Source organism: Mastomys coucha, unplaced genomic scaffold (assembly GCF_008632895.1).
Source record: "Mastomys coucha isolate ucsf_1 unplaced genomic scaffold, UCSF_Mcou_1 pScaffold9, whole genome shotgun sequence".
NCBI classification, from domain to species: Eukaryota; Metazoa; Chordata; class Mammalia; order Rodentia; family Muridae; genus Mastomys; species Mastomys coucha.
The window spans coordinates 80155649-80176407 of NW_022196915.1; positions in this window are offsets into that span (position 1 = coordinate 80155649).

Consider the following 20759-nt stretch of genomic DNA (forward strand, 5'->3'; position numbering starts at 1 on the left):
ATACCCCATATAGTCATGGTTTTGAATGCTTAAACTGCAGTGGCCAGCACAGTTTTGGGAAGTTGTGGAGTCCTTAGGGACTGTGGCTGGTTGACAAAGTCAGACCATAGAAGCTGAACTATTCAGGCTTCCTTCTGTTTCAAAGCCCATGCATTGTGAAACTACCTTTTACTGACTGAGCAAATTGCCATAACTTTCTTGTTGTCTGAATGCTTCTGAAAAGTTGAGCCAAAAGAAGAAGGAGTAAAACAAACAAAAACAAACATAAGCAAGCAGGAAAGCAGCACCTTTTGCACCTTAAGTTGTTTCTGTCATGTATTTTGACAAAAGGATTAAGAAAGCATAATAAACAGGTTGGCTATCCATAAGCACAGAGATGCAATTAATAAAGCCACATCATAGCCAGACAGTGGGACGCACTTGGGAGGCAGAGGCAGGCATATTTCTGTGTTGGAGACAGCCTGGTCTACAGAGTGAGTTCCTGGACAGACAGGGCTACACAGAGAAACCCTATGTCAAAAAAACAAACAAAAACAAAAACAAACAAACAAAAAAGACATATCATGACTGAAAAGCAAAACTCTGTATGATTTTTTTAAGATATAACTCCAATTCACCAGAAATGTGCAAGATATCACTGGTCCACCCATTTCTTAGCAACCAAGCACCTTAATTTTGTTTGAAAATAGTCACATATTTTTCTCTTTGTGATGTCACCTTTCTTTTTTCCTATTGAAAATATTTTTCAACTTTTTTAATGTTCTCCATAACTTTTTATTTTATTTTATGCACTTGTCACTGAGTATATGTATAAGCATTCTATTTATTTAATTGCTTGTGGAGGCAAAAATAGGACACTGAGTTCAGATGGTCCATGCCTGCCCAAAGCTAGGAAGAGCCTCTTGGGAAGGCAGAAAGTAGAGAGTTTGAATGTTCCTATCCCATGCCAACTCCAGGGTGGGTGCCTGGCTATATGGAAGTGCAGAGACACTGCTCCCAGGGTGGGAAAGCTCAGTGTGAGATACAGGAGTACTGAAGCTGGTCAGGGGTACCCTGGACCTGCAACAAGGCCAGGACAATGGGGTTCTCAGACTCTTGGACATCCAGGATCCAGTGGGAGTCACCCAAGAGCCTAGAACTTAGCCAGAGAGGACACATGCTGGGGACAGCATCTAGCACAGAGCCAGGGGAAAAGGGGAAGCTCTGGCTTGTCCCCGCATTGATTGTCCTTTACTTGGCAGAGGCAGGCTTGTTGGAACTTATGTCAGGAAGAACAGAGAGGCCTTCTATGGGAGAATTAAGCCATGGCTCTATAGGTGAATGCCTTTTCCATGGCTCCCCATCATGTATCTCGATAAATGAGACAGACCATGGTTCTAAAATGTTTATTGACTGTTCATGGTGGAAAATGGATAGTTACCGATACAGTACCCACTTCTCAGGGTGTACCTGAGATGAAATATATTTTTCAGGGAAGAATATCCAGAAAGGGAAGCTTATCAGCTAAGCCCTCTGGTCCTCTTGGTACCTCATTAGCATGGAGAACTCTGTTCTGAGCCTACATGACCATAAGTCACATGTCTTTATGTGAGGAGTGTGGCACATGTTCCAGGCCAGGGATCTGACGGGGAGTGAAGACTCGCCTAAGTCTCAGATGTGTGCCCAACAGGTTTCTGGGTCTCAATCTGTTGTCCCAAGCTTCCTGGTATTGTTTTACCATCCAACAGTGTTCCTTAGAACTATACTTTCATGTATTTATGAGCTGCCTGGTGTACATGCTTCAAAGTGGAAATTGCTCCTCTACTAAAGGAGTAAATCAGTTCTCCAACATCAGGATTATAATCTTATAAAATTCCAGGTGTTCTAGATCCTCAGTGTCAAGATCTCTCTGATGCATGTAACAATTATGACTTTGAAGTTTTTATTTTCTTTGACCAGTGGGAATATTTGGAGTTCATAAGCCTGTAGTTTCTATCCCAATCTCTGCCTCTGCTTTTATGTCATATTCTGTGTACTTATTTCTGTGTTCTTACCTTTTCTTTCAAGGACAGCAATAATTGGATTTATGGTCCACTCTGCTCCATTATGACGACATCTTAACTAATTGTATTTCCTAACCTCTATTTCAAAGTAAGGTCAAATATTGTAATTCCAGGAAGATATTATATTTAGAGAGAGAGAGAGAGAGAGAGAGAGAGAGAGAGAGAGAGAGAGAGAAAAGAGAGAGAGAGAATTATTTCATCCCAGTGTACTCTGATCTCTTGCTCTAAAATTCACAATGAACCTAAAAACTACATCAGTATTGTCAAGATTTCCTTCATTTTAATTTATTCCACCATTAATTCTTCACTCATAATAAATATTTTTCTAAATACCAACTGAAGATGATCATATATAACTATGGCAATTCAATAGAGTAAGGATAGTTATAGTTATCATCCAGAGCCAATATTTCTTTCTTCATTTCTGATCAGTAAAACAATAAAGCAGTATTCTACAAGTAATGAAGGGATTGACATTTTAAAGGGATTCCAAAATTTATGGCTACAAATCCCTGTACATGCCCTGCTCTGCCACTGAAGGAAGCCTCTCTGATGATAACTAGACAAGGAACAAATCTATGAGCACAGCAGGATATCATAAAAAAAGGAGAAGTGTACCTAGTCTTAGGGAGACATGAGGCCCCAGAGATGAGGAAAGCCTGATGATTGGGGAGCATCCTTTCAGGGAGAGGGGGAAAGAGAAACTGGATGAGAAACTGTGGGAGCGTGGGCAATGGTTGGTTGCAAATAATTTTTTTTTTTTAAGAAAGTAATCATTTCAGTTTGGTAATACCCTAGGTCTCTTGACTATACACTCTCTGGTTTCTGGCCGTCCAATCAGAGTTGGTCTAGGGCTTTTATGAAGTAGGGCTTAAGTTAAATCAAATATTGATTTGTCATTCCCACCAGTTCTGCAGCACCGTTGCCCTAGTATATCTTTCATGCAGGAAATATAGTTAATAAGTGTAGGGCTTTGTGGCTGGGCTGATATTCTCTCTCCATTGCCTGCAGAATATGTTCTCATGCCAAGAAGATGAGAACATAGGCATGAAGACTCCAAGTAGAGAAAGTATAGATTTGAGGTCCCCATCAGGTCCCTCAACTTAGAGACTAGGAAACACTACAGAAATGGTGAAGGACAGGAGGGGGAGACTGCAGGCATCAGAGGTGATGGAGTATATCAGGAAAACACAACCCACTGAATCAATAAAGCATGGCTCAAATTGGCCCACAGAGACTAAAACTGAAAACATGGCATGCCTGCATGGGTCTACACCAAGTCTTTTATGTATATGTTATGACTTAGCATGGTGTATTGTGGGACTCCTAACAGTGGGAATCGGTCTGTCTGTGATTCTTTTGCCTACTCTTGTGATTTTGTGTGTGGATATATTTCTGGAATTTTTAACTCTTTTCATTCTATTTGTTTGCATTCTCCAGCCTCAATATGAGGACTTTTTACCTCCTCTTATTGTACTGTGTGTGTGTGTGTGTGTGTGTGTGTGTGTGTGTGTGTGTCCTTTGCTGTTGTCTGTTAGGGGATACGTTTTTTTAAAGAAGAAATGAGGAGTGGATCTCCATTTAAGAAGAGAGGAGTGGGAGGTAGGAGGAATGGAGGGAAAGGAAAATGTGGTTACCATGTATTCAGATGTGTACTTCTATACCTGGCCTTGATTGCTGGAGATCAAAACACTAGTCTCCATGTTTGGAAGATATGAATTTTAGTGAGCATTTTTTCAGTCTGTATGTTATAAATATTTTTTCTCAAGGGTGAGTTAGCATAGCTATTGTTAATTCTTTGGTCTATCATGTAGTTACACAAAGATTGTGACTGAATACATAGTGCCCTCTATACTCAACAGCTTTGGTTGTACAAGATGGAATGCCAGGAAAAGTTGGGAATTGTCATTCATCATTGGATAAGGCTACTCTAGGATTCCTGGACAAAGCCATTGTCGGCCGCCTTACCCGTCCAGTTAGAAGTAAGGAGGCAAACACCAAGCCTTTGTCCATGCAGTTTAATCAGGAACCTTCATATTTATTTCTTCTTACTAGCTAGCTTCTTTTATATTCTTCTATATCTTCTTCTTACATCTTACTTATTACTACTTACATCTTATTAGTTACATCTTATTAGTTACATACTTACCCCTAATTCTATATCTTACATCTATCCTTATATCTTACTTCTATATCTACATCTTCTCTCCTATCCCATTACCAGCCCCAATTCTACATACTTACTCCTAAATCTTACATAACCCATCACCAGCCCTAATTCTACATACTTACTCACTACTTCTTATACATCTTCTCTCCTATCCCATTACCAGCCCCAATTCTACATACTTACTCCTAAATCTTACATAACCCATCACCAGCCCAAATCTTCTACATACTTACTCAATACTCTACATACTTACTCAATACTTTTCCAGCCCCCAGCCCTTGTGGGTTAAATACTTTCCCAGGTCCCAATCATCATCAGCTACATGGCAAAGCATAATAGGCTACGAGAAATCATGCCAGCTTGCATCATAAACTAGAGGCACACAGCTTTTCCAACTAAGGCTTGTTTATCTCAGTGCTCTCTGCTCTAGCCGGAGACCAGGTGTTCAATATATATGTATAGGGTGGCAGCTGCAGCTCTCCACAAGCCATTTTATATGAGTTTGCTCTCAAGAAATTGGGCTATAAAAACAAACAAAAACAGAAAACAAACAAAAAAAAACAAAAACAAAAATCAAAAAGCAAAGAACGTGCCCACAACGAGAACCTCAAGAGTAGAAAGACAAGGTTGCTGAGCCCACTGATTTCTAAGAACTGCACAACCACGGTGGCCATATTTACTTTGACAAAGACACCAGAATCCTTCTCAAAATCAAAATCTTTGAGAATGCCAGGGTGGGAAGACAGGAGTAGGTGGGTGGGTGGGGGAGCATTGTCACAGAGGCAGGGGGAAAGGGGGAATGGAATAGGAGGGTTCTAAAGAGGAGACCTGGAAAGGCAAAAACATTTGAAATGTAAATAAAGAAAACATCCAATAAAAAAAGAAAAAAAGAGAGAGAAATACAATCTCTATCTTGATATAAAATTGACAGGGACAAATCACAGAGGAGATTGTGTGGGGATCCATGTTATACTTGCAATACTTTTTGCATTTTCTATACTTATGTTTCAAGTGATTTTTTATGATTTCCCACATTACACGATTCTTATTTTTCTATGGCATCTAATAATATTTTTAAACATTCTTTCAGTTTCTCTGATATATTCAAGCATCTGCCTATTGTCCAATTACTATTATTATTATTTTATTCCTGATTATATGAACCTCAATTTTCAATCCTTCTACTCCTGGACTCTGACCCTTCCTCTCCTCCAGATCTCCTCTTCCTCCATTTCTCTTCAGAAAATGGGCAGATCTCCCAAAGATATCAAATAAACAACATAACAAATTATAGTACAACTAGGCACAAACTCTCGTATCAGGGCTTGATGAGGCAACTGAGTAGGAGGAAAAGGGTTCCAAGAGGAGGTGAAAGAGTCAGAGACACTCTAAGGTTTCAATTCCAGGAATCGATTTCTGTTCCATTTATCTTTTTTTTTGTGTGTGTACCAAGCTATCCAAAAGTGTACAAGTATAAAACAATAAGTTGCTATTATCCTTTCCATTTTTTTCCTTTCTTTCTGAGCTTAGCAAGATGACTCTTGTTTTGGGCCCTCTTTTTATTCCAGTCAGAGGACTGTAAAAGTAGTGAGCAAGAAAGAACAATAGCATTTGCATTAGCCCTGGCACTCAGCTAGAGATTTCAATCAGGGAACATACATATATTCTTTTAAATGGAACAGAGCTGCAAGTATCACACCATCTGCATTTGAGAGTGAGCATCTCAAGTCAGCACTCCAAAATTTGTGAAGGTGCAAGATTGATTAATAACCAAAGTTCCTTAGAACTGACAAGATAACACCTTTTTTTTTTTTAGTTTAGTTTTTAAATCAAACGCCTGCTTCTGTTTAAGTTCGTAGAGAAACAGAGTGCAGTCTCGTGAGAGGAAAGTAGTATGCCACAGAAGAACAACACACACACACACACACACACACACACACACAGAGGCAGATTTTGAAAACATTGGGAAAAGGCACAACATCCAGTAAAAGAAACCTCCAGAAAGAATTTAACTTACAAACTTACATCAGAAACTAAAAGACAAGCATCCATCTAAAATATGTTTTTTAAATTCTGTGCTAGATAAAATTTGTGACTGCATTAGTGCCCCGGAATTAGCAAATCCCTAGCTTCTAGTCAATGTGTGCAATATAAATTCTTGTTCCACATTGATATTATGACCTTGCCTGTTCTATCACTGTCTATCTGGCTAGACCGTACAGTGAAGATGGAAGTAACACTGTGACCTCAATATCCTCACTAACTGGGAAACATATGAAGAGCCAGTTCTGACGTGTGCGTGTATACACACACACACACACACACACACACACACACACACAAATGAAAACACAAAAACTGACTAAGCTTCTTAATTGTACTGTCTATAAGGTTACAAAATTCAAGTAAAAATATGTGTTATCTTCAATGTTCTGTAACCTACTGCAACTGGCTGTAAATGGAGTTCCCTCTCAACCTTATTAAAAATGCTCATGTCCATGCCAGTCCCTTTCCTAGATTCATGATAATGTATTTGTTTTGGTACTCTTTTAGTTAAGCCAGAGCTACCTCTGGGCCTATAGGATGAGGATTATCTATCTGTACATCATGGGGTCATCAGAAGCTAGACAACTGAAAGCAACAGGGTCCCCTTTCCCTCAGTCTATCCATAACAACCTAGGAGTGAGAGGTGGAACTCCTTCATCCCCTGCCTCCTTTGTACACACTTGGGAGGCAGAGGCAGGCGGATTTCTGAGTTCGAGGCCAGCCTGGTCTACAGAGTGTGTCCAGGACAGCCAGGGCTACATAGAGAAACCCTGTCTTGAAAAAAAAAGAAAAGAAAATCAAGGAGGAGGGATCTATTTTAATTCCCAGGTCTATGTAGAATCCACTCTATTTGAGGGCTCATAGCAGCAGAAGCATGAGGCAGCTGATCATGCTATACAGCTGATGGGAGGAAGAGGGGAAAGAATGGTCACACGTAAATGCTTTCTATGTTTTACTCTGTCCAAGGCCAAACCCAATAGCACTGCCACTCACATTTGAGCTGGATATTCCTTCTTCTGCTATTGCTTCCGGTGATACCCTATCATGGATATTCAGAGACATGTTTTCATGGAGATTCTAAATTCAATAAAATCGACAGTGAAGATTAACCACTACAATCTCTAAAGGTTAATTAACATAACCTTCTCTCCCAAAAGCATTGCTTTAAGTAAAATTGCACAGGTCCCCTCTAAAATTTCATTTTCATTGTAGAACACAAAGTACATATGCTACATTTCTGAAACTCTCAGTAGTCTTTATGCGTCCTAATGCTGTATAAAACAATAGAGGATATATTTTGCAATGAAGCATCCACAACTAAATACAATTGCAAAGTAATTAAAAAGTATGTGATCGCAATGTATAGTAACTCAAAATAATAATTTCAATCTCATAAAGAACAAGAGATAGAATGTAAAAAAATTGGAATAAAGTAAAACAACATCCAGAACTCCCATGATCCAAGCATCTGTAACATCCAAGTATATTCATTATATTTTTGCTTCACCTTCTCAAGATCATACAGTAGTATCTATGGATCTTCTTACAGGTAATCCAAACCTGGCACAGATTTTCTGGCCTCTGTTGTTTTTATTGAATGGTGGACCAATCATTTATGAGCCCAACATTATGTATACTGAGTTCTTCCAAATCCAGTAACAAGAAAAACAATCTCAATTTCTTTTAAATGCTAAAAATGTACTCGGACTGTTCTGAAATACAATTTTAATATCCTCTTTGTGCCTGCTAGAATTACCCAGAGAAAACAGAACCTTACCATTAGGCAGGTTTTTTTATTATTATATTATTGATTGATTGATTGATTGATTTTTAGAGGGGAACACTTTCATGAACATTTTCAATTAAGATTCTCTTCTTTCAAATTGCTTAGCATCTCACAATTTGGAAATCAATTCATGGGGGTCTTACTTTATGAAAACTTTTACTGTTTTCCTCATTCATAACACTGTTTTTGTTTTTAATAACGGAGTTAGTCTCTTCAGCCATTAAAGATACTTTCACTATACTATCTGTTGTTTTGATTTTGTTGTTGTGATAAAGATCATGATCAAATATATCTTGGGGAACTCTCCGTTTCTTTAAAATTCCACTATTCAGCCCATCTGTGAAGAAAGCTAAGGCAGGAAGTCAATTCAAAAATTTGAATTACTGCCTTAGAGTAATGCAGAATATAGCCTGCATTCCCCCAGGGCACCAGAGCTTTCTGTGGTGATTCCAGGTGAATACTGTTTTAGTTATTTAGTTACTATTGCTGTGATAAATACCTTAGCAAAAAGCTTACAAAAGCTGTTTTGCTATCTTACTTCAAGGCTCATGTTCAGCTACCTCTCTTATACAGTTGGATACATGTTCCTGCATCATGTACCATTTAAGAAAATGCTCCATAGTCATAGCATGGGTTATTATGATGGAGTAAATTTCCCAAATGACACTGTATCCTCTTAACTTATTCAAGGTTTCTGTCAAAGTGGTAGGTTAAGCTCACAATGACATTCTGACTCCTTTCAACTTTTACCCAGAGACACACTCATCTTAAGCCATATGTAACCTCCTTGTTTCTTGTCCCTGAAACACAATATCACAGTATAAAACATACCTCAATTTTTAAAAGTCTCACAAAATTATAAATCTGAAAAATGACAGTGATTTAAAAGTCTGTTCTCTTTAAAAATCCAGAACTGTGTGTTCCTATAAATTCCGAAATAATTACATACTCTGTTAGTCCAGGAGGAAGAACCAGGATTAGTTTCATTCGTATCAAAGCTAAACCATAAACAATGTGTTATAAAGCTCCGTGTCTGAAGTAAAGCTCCAAGATCGTCTTGACTTCAAAAGGATTTGAGTTTCTACACTTCTCCAAGCCTTCTCTTGGCAGTTCCCAAGGGCTGTTTGGTGGGCTCATACCTGTCCCATTGTACCTCTCCTATTGTCCTTAGCAGTTAGTTATGTGATTACTCTAGTTTCTAAAATATTCTAAAGTGTCCTTTACAATGTAGCCATATTCACCAATGGCCTCTTCTGACCTTTTACAACGCCAAGTCTCAGCTGCCTTCCAAAACTGTCAAACTTGTGGAGCTATTACATTACCAACTAGTCATTAGGCCAACATTCTCCCAGGCCACCATAGGTTTAGGCTGTAATTCTGGGTTAACACTGTCTTACTTATTTTGTTACTATGGCTGTAATAAACACCATTTGCAAAAACAAGCTCGAAAGGAAAGAAATTACTTGGCTTATGCTTCCACATCACCATTCATCATTGAAGAAAGTCATCAGGGTAACTCAGGGAGGGGAAAGAGCTGGAAGCAACATCTGATGCTAAGGCCATGTGGCAGTATTGCACACTGGCTTGCTTTCCATGGTTTTCTCATTCTGCTTTCTTATAGAACCCAGGACCATCAAGCCCAAGGATGTTCTCTCCCACAATGAGATGTACCTTCTTTCCATGCATCACTAATTAAAAAAAAAAGTCTTACAGCATTTTCTGGAGACATTTCTTCAGTTAAATTTCTCTTTTCTCAGATAATTAAAATTTGTGTTCAGTTGACATAAAACTACCCACCAAGAATATTTCCCAGATTTTACTTAAATAATGCTGTCTGTTTATTAATCATAACTGATTTTCAAACTCATTTCACCCATCCATTGTCACAGGGAAGAAACATTGCTGCTTCAGTGATTCTGGTCCTTTTTTAAAATCCCAGCTGATTGTTCAGAGCCTGGAGACCCCACTGGTAGAGTAAGGGGATAGACTGAAGGAGCTGAAGGAGTTTGGTACCCCATAAAAAGAACACCAATATCAAATAACTGGACTCCCCCAGAGCTTGCAGGGACTAAGCCACCATCCAAAGAGAACACATAGAGAGACCCATGGCTCCAGCTACATGCATTTCTGGCAGTGGGAGAGGAGGTCCTTGGTCCTGTGGAGGCTTGATGCTTGTGTGTATGGGGATGCTAGAGTGATGAGGCAAGGGTGAGTAGGTGGGTAGAGGAGCATTCTCTTAGAGAAAGAGGATAGGGGTGATGAGATAGGGGTTTGTTGAGGGGAGACCTGGAAGGGGGACAGCATTTGAAATGTAAATAAATAAAACAATCAATAAAAAAGACACCAGAAAACACCGATTATTAGTTCAAAATATCAGATAAGTATCTCTGAGAGAGTGTTTGTTTCTCTCTAAAACAAACCCACCTCAATACTCTCTACTTATCTGAAGTATTCTTACATTCAAAGCTTCTGCAATAACGGCTAAATGAACTCTGAGTGTTTTCACCATAAGTTCCACATATTTACACAATCTTCTAAAATAAATCAACATGGGCTGGTCCACCACAGCAGGACCCACACTCCTACATCCTGGAACCTATTTCTCTTCTAATTTGTTCATAATTGTTGTAACAAACACTGACCGAAAGTAATGTGAGGAAAGGGCTTTTTACTCATCTTACAGGTTACAGCCCCTTGTTGAATTCCAGCAGAACTCAGGCAGGAACAGAAGATGGGAACATCAAGGAAAGCTGAACAAAGACTTTATTCTACATGCATCCTCAACTAGTTTTCTTTTTCTTTTTCCTTTTTTAAATTTTATTTATTTATTTTTTATTAGATATTTTCTTTATTTACATGTAAATTTCTCCTTTCCCAGTTTCCCCTCTAAAAAAACAAAGAAACAAACAAAATCAACAAAACTAAACCCATTTTGCCTCCCCCTCCCAATGCCTGCCACCCTACCCTATCCTACTTACTGGCCCTGGCATTCCCCTACACTGGGGCACAGAACCTTCACAAGGCCGAGCTCCTCTCCTCCTATTGATGATTGAATTTGCAATCCTCTACTATACACATACTGCCAGAACAATCAGACCCCTCCATGTGCAGTCCTTGGTTGGTGGTTGAGACACTGGGAGCTCTGAGGGTACTAGTTAGTTCATATTGTTGTTCGTTCTAAGGGGCTGCAAACCCCTCAGCTCCATTGGTCCTTTCTCTAACTCCTTCATTGAGGACCCTGTACTCAGTTCAATGGTCAACTAGTTTTCTTAAGTAGCCCAGCCCCAAAGCATAGATATGGTACTTCCTCAAATGGACTGGAACCTCTTAAATGACTTACCAATTAAGAAATGCCCCACAGACATGCTATTGGCCAATCCAATGCAGCTACTTATTCAAGTTTCCTCTTCCCAGGAGATTCTACGTTTGTGGCAAGTTGACCCCAGAAAATGCCTATGTACCATCACTATCTTTTTTTGAGACAGGTTTTCTCTGTGTAGCTCTGGCTGTCCTGGAACTCACTCTGTAGACCAGGCTGGCCTCGAACTCAGAAATCCACCTGCCTCTGCCTCCCAAGTGCTGGAATTAAAGCTGTATGCTACCACTGCCTAGCTTTACCATCACTGTCTTTAACTTTATATTTAATCACACACATATTCTTACAATTATACAGCATTTTCAAAATTTTTGTTCTACTCTTGTTCTCTTTCTTTTCTTTTATTCATTTACTTTAAATTTTTCTTCAGTCATACATTATATCCTCACCTCACTTCTCCTCTCCAAGGCTCCTAGCTACTCCCATCTCTCTTCTTGCCTGATCCACTCCTCCTCCATTTACCTTTAGAAAAAAAGGAGGCATGACAGGGATATCAACTTAGCACAAGATAGCAAGTTACAATGAGCCTAGACATAAACTCTCATATCAAGACTGGTGGAAGCAACTCAGGAATTGGAAAAGGATTCCAAGACAGAATAAAGAGACAGAATGGCATTTTAAAAAACAAAACCCAGGCATTTGACTTTATCAAATACAGAATCAGGACCAGCCAACCACAGTAGTGAAAGCCTGCTAGCACAGAAAAGCAGAGAAAACACCAATCTGATTTTCCTCCCCAGCTAATATCCCGGAAGGAATACACCAGTTCTCCTCTACACTGTCTTACAAACTCTGATTGTCCCTCCTTTCTACCTCACGTGCATCTATCTGTCCTACTGATTTATTCTTACATTCTAGATTTTTTTCCTATGATCACTCCCTGTCAAATAGTTGTTTGCTCCACCTCTTGACCTATAGTTGACTTTATGAAAGCTTCTTTAAAATACGCATAAAGCTCTCAGATTAAAGGCGTGTGCTAGGCATGAGCCACACAACAACTAGAACCAGGTTTCTCTAGCATACAGTCCCCCAGTGTGATAACATATACTGCAACACACTTGGATGAAAGGTGTGTGTTAGGGCTGCAGCATACCGCAGCTAGAGACAGGTTTTTATTTCAGTATATAATCTTGGGGTTCACAGTGGGATCAAATATCCTGGAACAAGAGTTCCATAAGAACACCAAGGTACACAACCATAAATACAGGTATGGAACCTAGTTAAGACATATACAGGATTCTTTATTGTTCCTTCAGTTTCTACAAGTCCCTATGAGCGCTACTTAGTTGAATCTGTTGGTCATGCTCCTGTGGTATTCTAAACTCCTCTAGCTCTTACAATGCTTCCTCTTGATCTTCCAAAGGGTTCTCTGACCCCCATACAATCTTTACATAAGGGTCTTCATCTGCTTTCATCAGTGGATAGATGAAAGTTCTCTGATGCTGCCTGACCTAGGCTTTAAACTATGAATCAAGCAGAATATCACTAAGCATCATTTCATTTACTTTTTTTTTTTGACAGCACTGTTTGGTTCTATCCTGACCTCTGGTTCCTGTTCATTTAGGCAATATCAGGTGTAGGTTCCCTCTCTCCCTCTTGTGGGATGGGTCTCAGTTTGTAACGCTCATCTGTTGGCCACTCCCACAAGTTTTGTGACATTTTCCCCACACATCTTGCAGGCAGGACCGATTGATTGTAGGTCCAAGGTTTGGTGGCTAGGTTTTTGACCTATTCCCACCACTGGAAACCTTGCCTGACTATAGAAGATGTCCAGTTCATGCTTCTTATCCTACAGTATTAGGACTCATTGCTTGGAGCATCTCCATAGATTGCAGTGAGTTTCCACTTAATTAAGTTTCCAAATTGGCCATTGAAAGGCAAGAAAATTCCAATAGTGTCTCCCAGTAATCTGTCTCTCCATCCATCCCCACCTTCAGGCCTGATCCCTCCTAGTTCCATCTCCACTTGCCCAGAGCCTACCCTCCAAGTCAATTCTATTTGCCATTCTCAGGAAGCGTTCTATGTGTTCTCCTTTTCTCTGTCCTTTTTACTTAGCATTCACATTCTGGGGATTGTAGCAAGAATATCCTTTACTTAACAGCTAATATTTACTTATAAGTTGAGTACATACCTATGTGTTTTTCTGTGTTTGAGTTCCCTCACTCAAGGTGATTCTTTTTCTGGTTCTAACCAGTTGCCTGCGAATTTCATCATGTTATTGTTTTTGAAGCTGAATAACACTTCATTGTGTGAATGTACTGCATTTTCTTTATCTACTCTTTGATTAAGGTCATTTTGATTATTTCCAGTTTCTGCCTGTTATAAATAAAGCTTCTTTAAACATAGTTCAGCAAGTAGCAGGATGGAGTGGTCTTTGGGTATATGACCAAAAATGGTATAGCTCGTTCTTGAACTACATCAATTCTCAATTTTCTGAGGAACATTCATAAATAATTTCTATAGAGGCTATACAAGTATGGACTCTCACAAGCAATGGATAACATTCCCCCATATTATATATGCTCATCACCATTAGCTATTGATTGTTTTATTTATCTTATTCATCCTGACAAGTATAAAATGGAATCTCAGAGTAGTTTTCATTTTCATTAACCTGATGGCTAAAGATGTTGAACTTTTCTTTAAGTGTTTCTCAGACATTTGAGTTTCTTCTGTTGAGAATAATCTGTTTAGATCTGTACTCCATTTTTAGTTGGATTATTTGGTTTATTGATGTCTAGTTTCTTGAGGTCTGTACATGTTTTGATATAAGCCCTCTGTCAGATTTGGTGTTGTTGAAAATTTTTTCATGCTTTGTAGGCTGCCATTTTGTCCTATTGATGTTGTTCTTAGCTTTTCAGTTTCATAAGGTCCCATTTTTTTAAATTATTGATCTTAGTGTCTACATTATTAGTGTGCTGTTTAGAAAGTTGTCTCCTGTGCTAAAGCATTCAAGTGTATATTCCACTTTCTTTCCTCTAACAGTCAGTATATTTGGGTTTATAATGTGGTCTTTAATACACTTGGACTTGAGTTTTGTGCAGGGTGATAGATATGGATCTATTTGCATTCTTTTTCATGTAGACATCCAGTTAGACCAGTACTGTTTGTTGCTTTTTCTCTTTCCTCCGGCATGTATTTCTGGATTCTCTATCAAAACCAGGTGCCCATATGTATGTGGTTTTACATGATTTTTTTTATTTCAATCAACCTGTCTATTTTATGAAAATATCATGTAGTTTTGATTACTGTATCTCTGTAGTAGAGTTTAAATCAGGGATAGTTATACCTCTGAAAGTTCTTGTATTTTACAGCAGTTTTAGCTGTTTTGTTTTGTTTTGTTTGTTTGTTTGTTTTTCCACATGTACTTGAGTATCTTACTCTTTTTCAATTGTCTCTGATAGTCAAAATTGACTGTAACTCTGCCTAAATGTTCTTCCTCCCTGCATTTTTCTATATCACTCAAATCAATCTATTATTTTTTTACCCTAAATCAAGTTCTCAAGGTCTCAGAAAAACTCATGCTTTTTGATAGAATACATAATGTTTCTTGCTCTGTTTGTAGCAGAGCTTCTGATGCCATCTGAAACCTTGAGCTGGATCTCTAATGTCTTCATTTCTCTAAGCACTATGATCCCCTCAATTGTCAGTAGAAGGGTCCATTAAGTTCTGCTTACAGTAGTCTTAGATTCCTCTAGTCCAATGATTCCCAACCTTCTTTATGCTTTGACTCTTTAACCTAGTTTAATAAAGTTCCTTGAAATAACAATGATGGCAGTGAAGGAGCTGAGAGTCCCATGAAGACTTCAAATGGTGATGCAGTGGCCAGAACAAATCTTATGGAAAGATGCTTTTAAAGGTGGACTCATGAAATTGGAAAGAAAGGTGGCAGAAGAGAGCTCCACACAAGGAGTTAGTAACCTTTGCCATGTCTCAGTAGGTACAAAGATCATTCCTGATTAGTCATGAGGCTTCCATTACTGACAAAAGGAAGATGTACAGGTGCCTGGAGTTCATGCAGAACCAGGTCATTACTGGATAAAGCTGACCTTAGGCTTTCTAGTCAGTTCCCAGCCTTGGCAGAGACCCATATTGCTAGCCCTGGTCAGAGACTGGGAGTGCTTGGCAATTGTGCTGCCCAGAGCTTTAAGCACAATAGTCATGCCAGATCAGCCACAGGACTACCAACACCAAAGACAGTATGTTATGAAGTGGTTGAAGGCTCCAGTGGAAACATTTCCTTTCTGAATAAGGCCTCTCCTCACCCTATAAGCTGGCGTCCTGCATGGAGCTGTGGCAGCCACAGCTCATCTTCTAGCCCTACTGAGAGACCAAGAGTTCGAAGTAGTGGCTCTGACTGCATCCCACAAGCACAAAGATTGAGACCAGCAAGCCTCAGACTGGCAGACATTAGGCCAGCAGTAGACCATGATGAGTCTTGGCAATGATCCAGCATTTATGATGCTTCAGAAACCAGAAGCCTTAAAGCAGACTGATGACTTCTTATAAGCTGCTTGTAAAGCTTGTAAAGCTGCTTGGGAAAAGAATACTGCCAGACATACTACAGTTTCCAGCACTACTACAATGAAAGAATATGTGTTGAAGAGTTGGAAAAGATAGAGGAATGGACAGTGAAACAGTGAATGAACAGGAGAGAGAGAAAGAGAGAGAGAGAGAGAGAGAGAGAGAGAGAGAGAGAGAGAGAGAGAGAGAGAGAGAGAACTAGAGATGATACAGCAGTGACAGGTGTGAGAGGAGGCTGCAGTGAATGGACATCACTGTGGAGAACCAACAGGGTAGTCTGGAGCTTGCATGGACTCAGCCCCTGAATATGCTGTCCAGCCACAGGATCTCCCTGGTTATTAGTAGCAACAGCAGGATGTTCCAGATGAAGAATAGTTCATTTTCTGGATTGGATGTCTTCACAGACCTCCACAGTCTTGGGGTCCCTGATGTGCTATCTGAGGCTGTCTTTAACTACAAGGTTCATGTGGACATCCATGGTGCTACAGAGCCAGGGGTGAGTGGATGTCCATATCCCATTTTACCACCAAAGGCCATGTAGGTAGATATCCTTGTTCTGTGATGTTTTCTGACTCCATATTGATGTTAGTTTGCCAAGTTGATGAAGGGGACCATATTGATATGAGTGGTCTGAACTATGACCTTTGGCAAGGCTGATGTTCATGGCTCATGCTGCCTCCTAGAAACATGACTGCATCTATGGCCTTGTCACATCCAGAGGAAATGTGTTGGTATTCATGACCTGTGTTACCACTGAAGAGGTCTTTGCTGCCACTGAATCCATGCTTATTTTTATGGGCAATGAAGTCTGAAGTCATGTTGATGTCTTTAGCCTATGCAGCTTCTGAGGGCTATGATATCGCATATGGCCTGTGTTGGCACAGAGGGGCATGCTGATTGTCTCTGGTCTACACTACCCCTGAAAACCATAATTTCCCTGGTTTGTGCTGATGCTGGAAACAATGTGGAAGTTCATTATCTATGTTCCTGCTGAAAGGAAAAAATCAAGAAAGCTAGGTTTGTTATGGTATTGAGGACTACAGACTCAAAACTCTTTCCCATATTCACCAAACCCTTAAAAAGTAACATCAGAGACAGAAATATATCAAAAAGAAATCTCAAATTATTGTGATGAGGATGCAGAAGTGTAGCTATCCACAACTGCTGGCTTCTTGTAAGGATGTGGGCGGGGAAGGACTCAGTTTTCCTTAAGGGGTTGGCTACCAGCATCTGATCACCCAATAGTATGTCGGCAACACACATCAGATGATTTTTCTTCTTTTTAGGAGGAAAATGGGGTCACAATGATGGGGAGTAAGTCTCAAATTGGGAAGTGAGTGTAACTGTGGTTCATGATACTAAACTTTGAAATAATCAGTAAACATATTAGGAAAAAATATTATTCCTCATCTTGTAGTGACCCTCAACTGCAAACTTATTTTCATTGCTATTTTATAACTGCAACTTTCTTACTGATATAAATCATAATGTTTTATGCAATCCCTTGAATGGGTCATTTGGTATCTTCAGAGGGGTTTTCAGCCACAGGTTGAGAACCTCTGCTTTAGCCTGTAGTATAAAACTCTTCAAATTTGCTCTGATTGAACATGTATTAATACTTATGCACCACACAGACAGGTTTATCATGTTACATCCCCACTTCATGCTATCAGTTTTCTGTTTATTTAATTTTCCTGTTACTTCAACAATGTCAAAATCAACTAATGAAAGTAGGAAGTCTTATTGTCTTCAAATAGGAGGGTACAGACCACCATGAAGATGTTGTGATAGCAAAATTATGAAGAAGCATATCAATAAGCTTTTATAATAATACACACAAACACACACACAAACTTAAATAAATTATATATATATAATTTAATATATATTAAATAAAAAATAAATCATACTAAAAGACTATATCTGCCCAATATATTATCAATCATTTTCAATTGTAGGATGAAAATCTATTTTCAGAAAGATAATAAATGAAAATTAAGTATTTTATGAATGAAATGAAAATTGACAAAAATGTGGGTATGACTATGACTCTCAAGAATATTTTTTCTTAATATAAATTCTTGCCTTTGCTTAAGAAAATATTTCATCCTTTTTTGGAATGATTTCTACCATTGGACCCCTAAATGTGCTTCAGCAGTTATTGATGTGTTGTTTATCAAAGAAACACTTATTCTGGTTTTTTCCCTTTTTTTCTCACATTTTCATAAGTCTTTCACTATTATTATTAGCTGAAAATTTTTAACAATTTAATGTTTTAGATGGTATTAATTTTATATCACATATTCCAGACCAAAGCATGTATGCCATGAATTTTACTTTCTGTGATATTTGTCTCTCTGTAGCATGAGCATGTTGTTAGTATTGAATGAATGGTACGATTGTTTGCACATCAGTCGGTAGCTTAAACACTGTTTCAACACGTTTTCAATCAATGTGAAAAATGATGATTGGTTTTATTGTGGTTGTTCTTGCCCAAAAGTGATGTCCTACATAACATGCATTTGTCTTTTCTCTGTCAAAATACTTGTTTATTAGATTAAGATACAGGCGCTAGAGGAAGAACATTTACAATTATTTATGAGCATGATATTGTAATATTTGATTTATTATCATGAACTTCTTAGATAAATTTGCACAGATATTTTAAGGATAAAACAAAGATATTTCATCAGGGATTTCTTCTGAGACAGTAATATGTGTATCCCTATTACTTTATGATACAAGATTTAACTAAACAGTGAAAGTATTAAACGAATTGGCTTGAGTATTGTTATCAAAATAGAGAAGTTTCTTCAAGGTGAATGCAGATAATAAAGCTAATCAAAAGAAACCTTGGGCCCATGTGCCTCCATATTACACCCATCGGTTCTAGGGAGCTAGAGATGAATGGAGTGACTTCAGAGAAGCAGAGTTAATGCTGAAGGATATAATTCCAATAAAACTTTTCCATTGTTGTGTTTGCTACTTCATTGTGCCCAGCCACACCGATGAACTGGATGAAAGGATTGATTCGCTCGGGTCTGATGTCCACAGAGATAAACAACCTCTCTAGCATAACTGCCTCTGCAAAGATGGGAGTAAGCACAGCTGGGCTTTATACCAAATAAAAAGAACACTACAGACATTTTATGATGAAGCTTTGAAAGTTACACAGCCTCACTCAGCACTGCAGTATTTGATTTGACAAAGAAGCATAAACCAGTTCCGATTCAAGATAAAGCAGCATCCCCCTCACCTATCAGTAGATAATGAGTCATGAAAAATTGCGTTTACTTTTAATGCCTTTAAACCCTATCCAGAGATTATCTATATCTTGTATATGTTAAACAGCCTTGTTCTTTCTCTAGCTACTCCAAACACTTAGCCATTTTAGAACATCAGGCCCAGGCTTACATTCAGAATTTATTAGCGAGGTCACAATCTGTGGTTTTAGACTGTGTTTCAGAGCAGTCCTTACCAGTATAAACAAAGATAATCTAAATAGAAAAGTAATTTGTCCTCCTCTTCAACATAACACGGAAGCAAAGCTATTACATAACCACAGGTAATACCCACATTCCAGATGGAAGGAGGAAGATCCTTGAAAATCCCTGATCCGTGAAATTGTATAATTAATGTAACTCAGGGCGACAGGTTTCTTGATTCTATTCTAGTTCTGCTTCTCAGAAATTGCTGTAAGTGATGTCACAGTCATCTGCTCCATTCATTTCATTCACCAGGTAGGTAATTTTTCAGGCTTTTTAATTGTTTAGTGAATATTAAGATCCAATGTAATCCTTTCCTCTTTCTGGAACCTAGAAACCATATAGAGTTTCCAATAAATCCTTTTGTAATTAAATCCATTAAATAAAAACATATGCCTGCATCTCCCTGAAGTGAGCCTTTCTACATTTTAGCGTCCTTTACAACTTCTGTGAGAAAAGAAATAAAAAATACACATGCTATGTAAATGAGATGAACTGTAAAGCATGCTTTCTAAATATTATGTTTATATGAATGAATGTATGTGGCTTAAGATTAAATTTTTGTGATGTAACTAAAACAATTTATACTTACAGTTGGCTAAATGTAGTCTTCAGACTATTTCTATAATATTATACATTTTATCTTGAAATTATCTTTTATTTGAGTTTTAAATACAAGAGATTGTGCATACAACTGCATAAAAAAACCTGCCACACATAATTTTTTTCTGTTTTCTCAGAACGCTCCTTTACTATTTAAAGATTTAAATCTACAAGATCTCTCTGATTTACCATATCATATGAGAAAAAAAAAAAAGAACAGCACTTCCAGTAGTAATCCTTTCATTTTCCTCAGTCAGATGAATGAACAGACAGGTCTCTGACCTGCCATATCACTGCAGGAGAGTACTTGTTCACTGTAATTAAACATGTGACAGGAAAACTCAGCTGGTTACTGCCAGGGGGTTGACAATTATCTATATGTCCCACAGACCCTCTTAAGGAGCAAAGTTCCCATATCCTCTGAGTTCTGCCTCCGGGATTCCACAGTCTTGTTCTGGACTCTTGCCTTCCCTTTGTGACCCAGCACAACTCAGCTAGATGATAATCATGGACCATCTAACTTCCTTACAAAGTCATGAGATCCAGCACCAATCTACTGGGCAGGAGGAAATTTGCTCAAAGCAGTTGTCCTAGGAATCGTCAAGTATAAAACAGCTGCTGAAACAGACTTATTACACATGAGATTGTGGCCCTCCAAACCAGACTGATGGAGGACATCCCACTAGATTGCAGCCCTCCAAGCCAGACTGATGGAGGACATCCCACT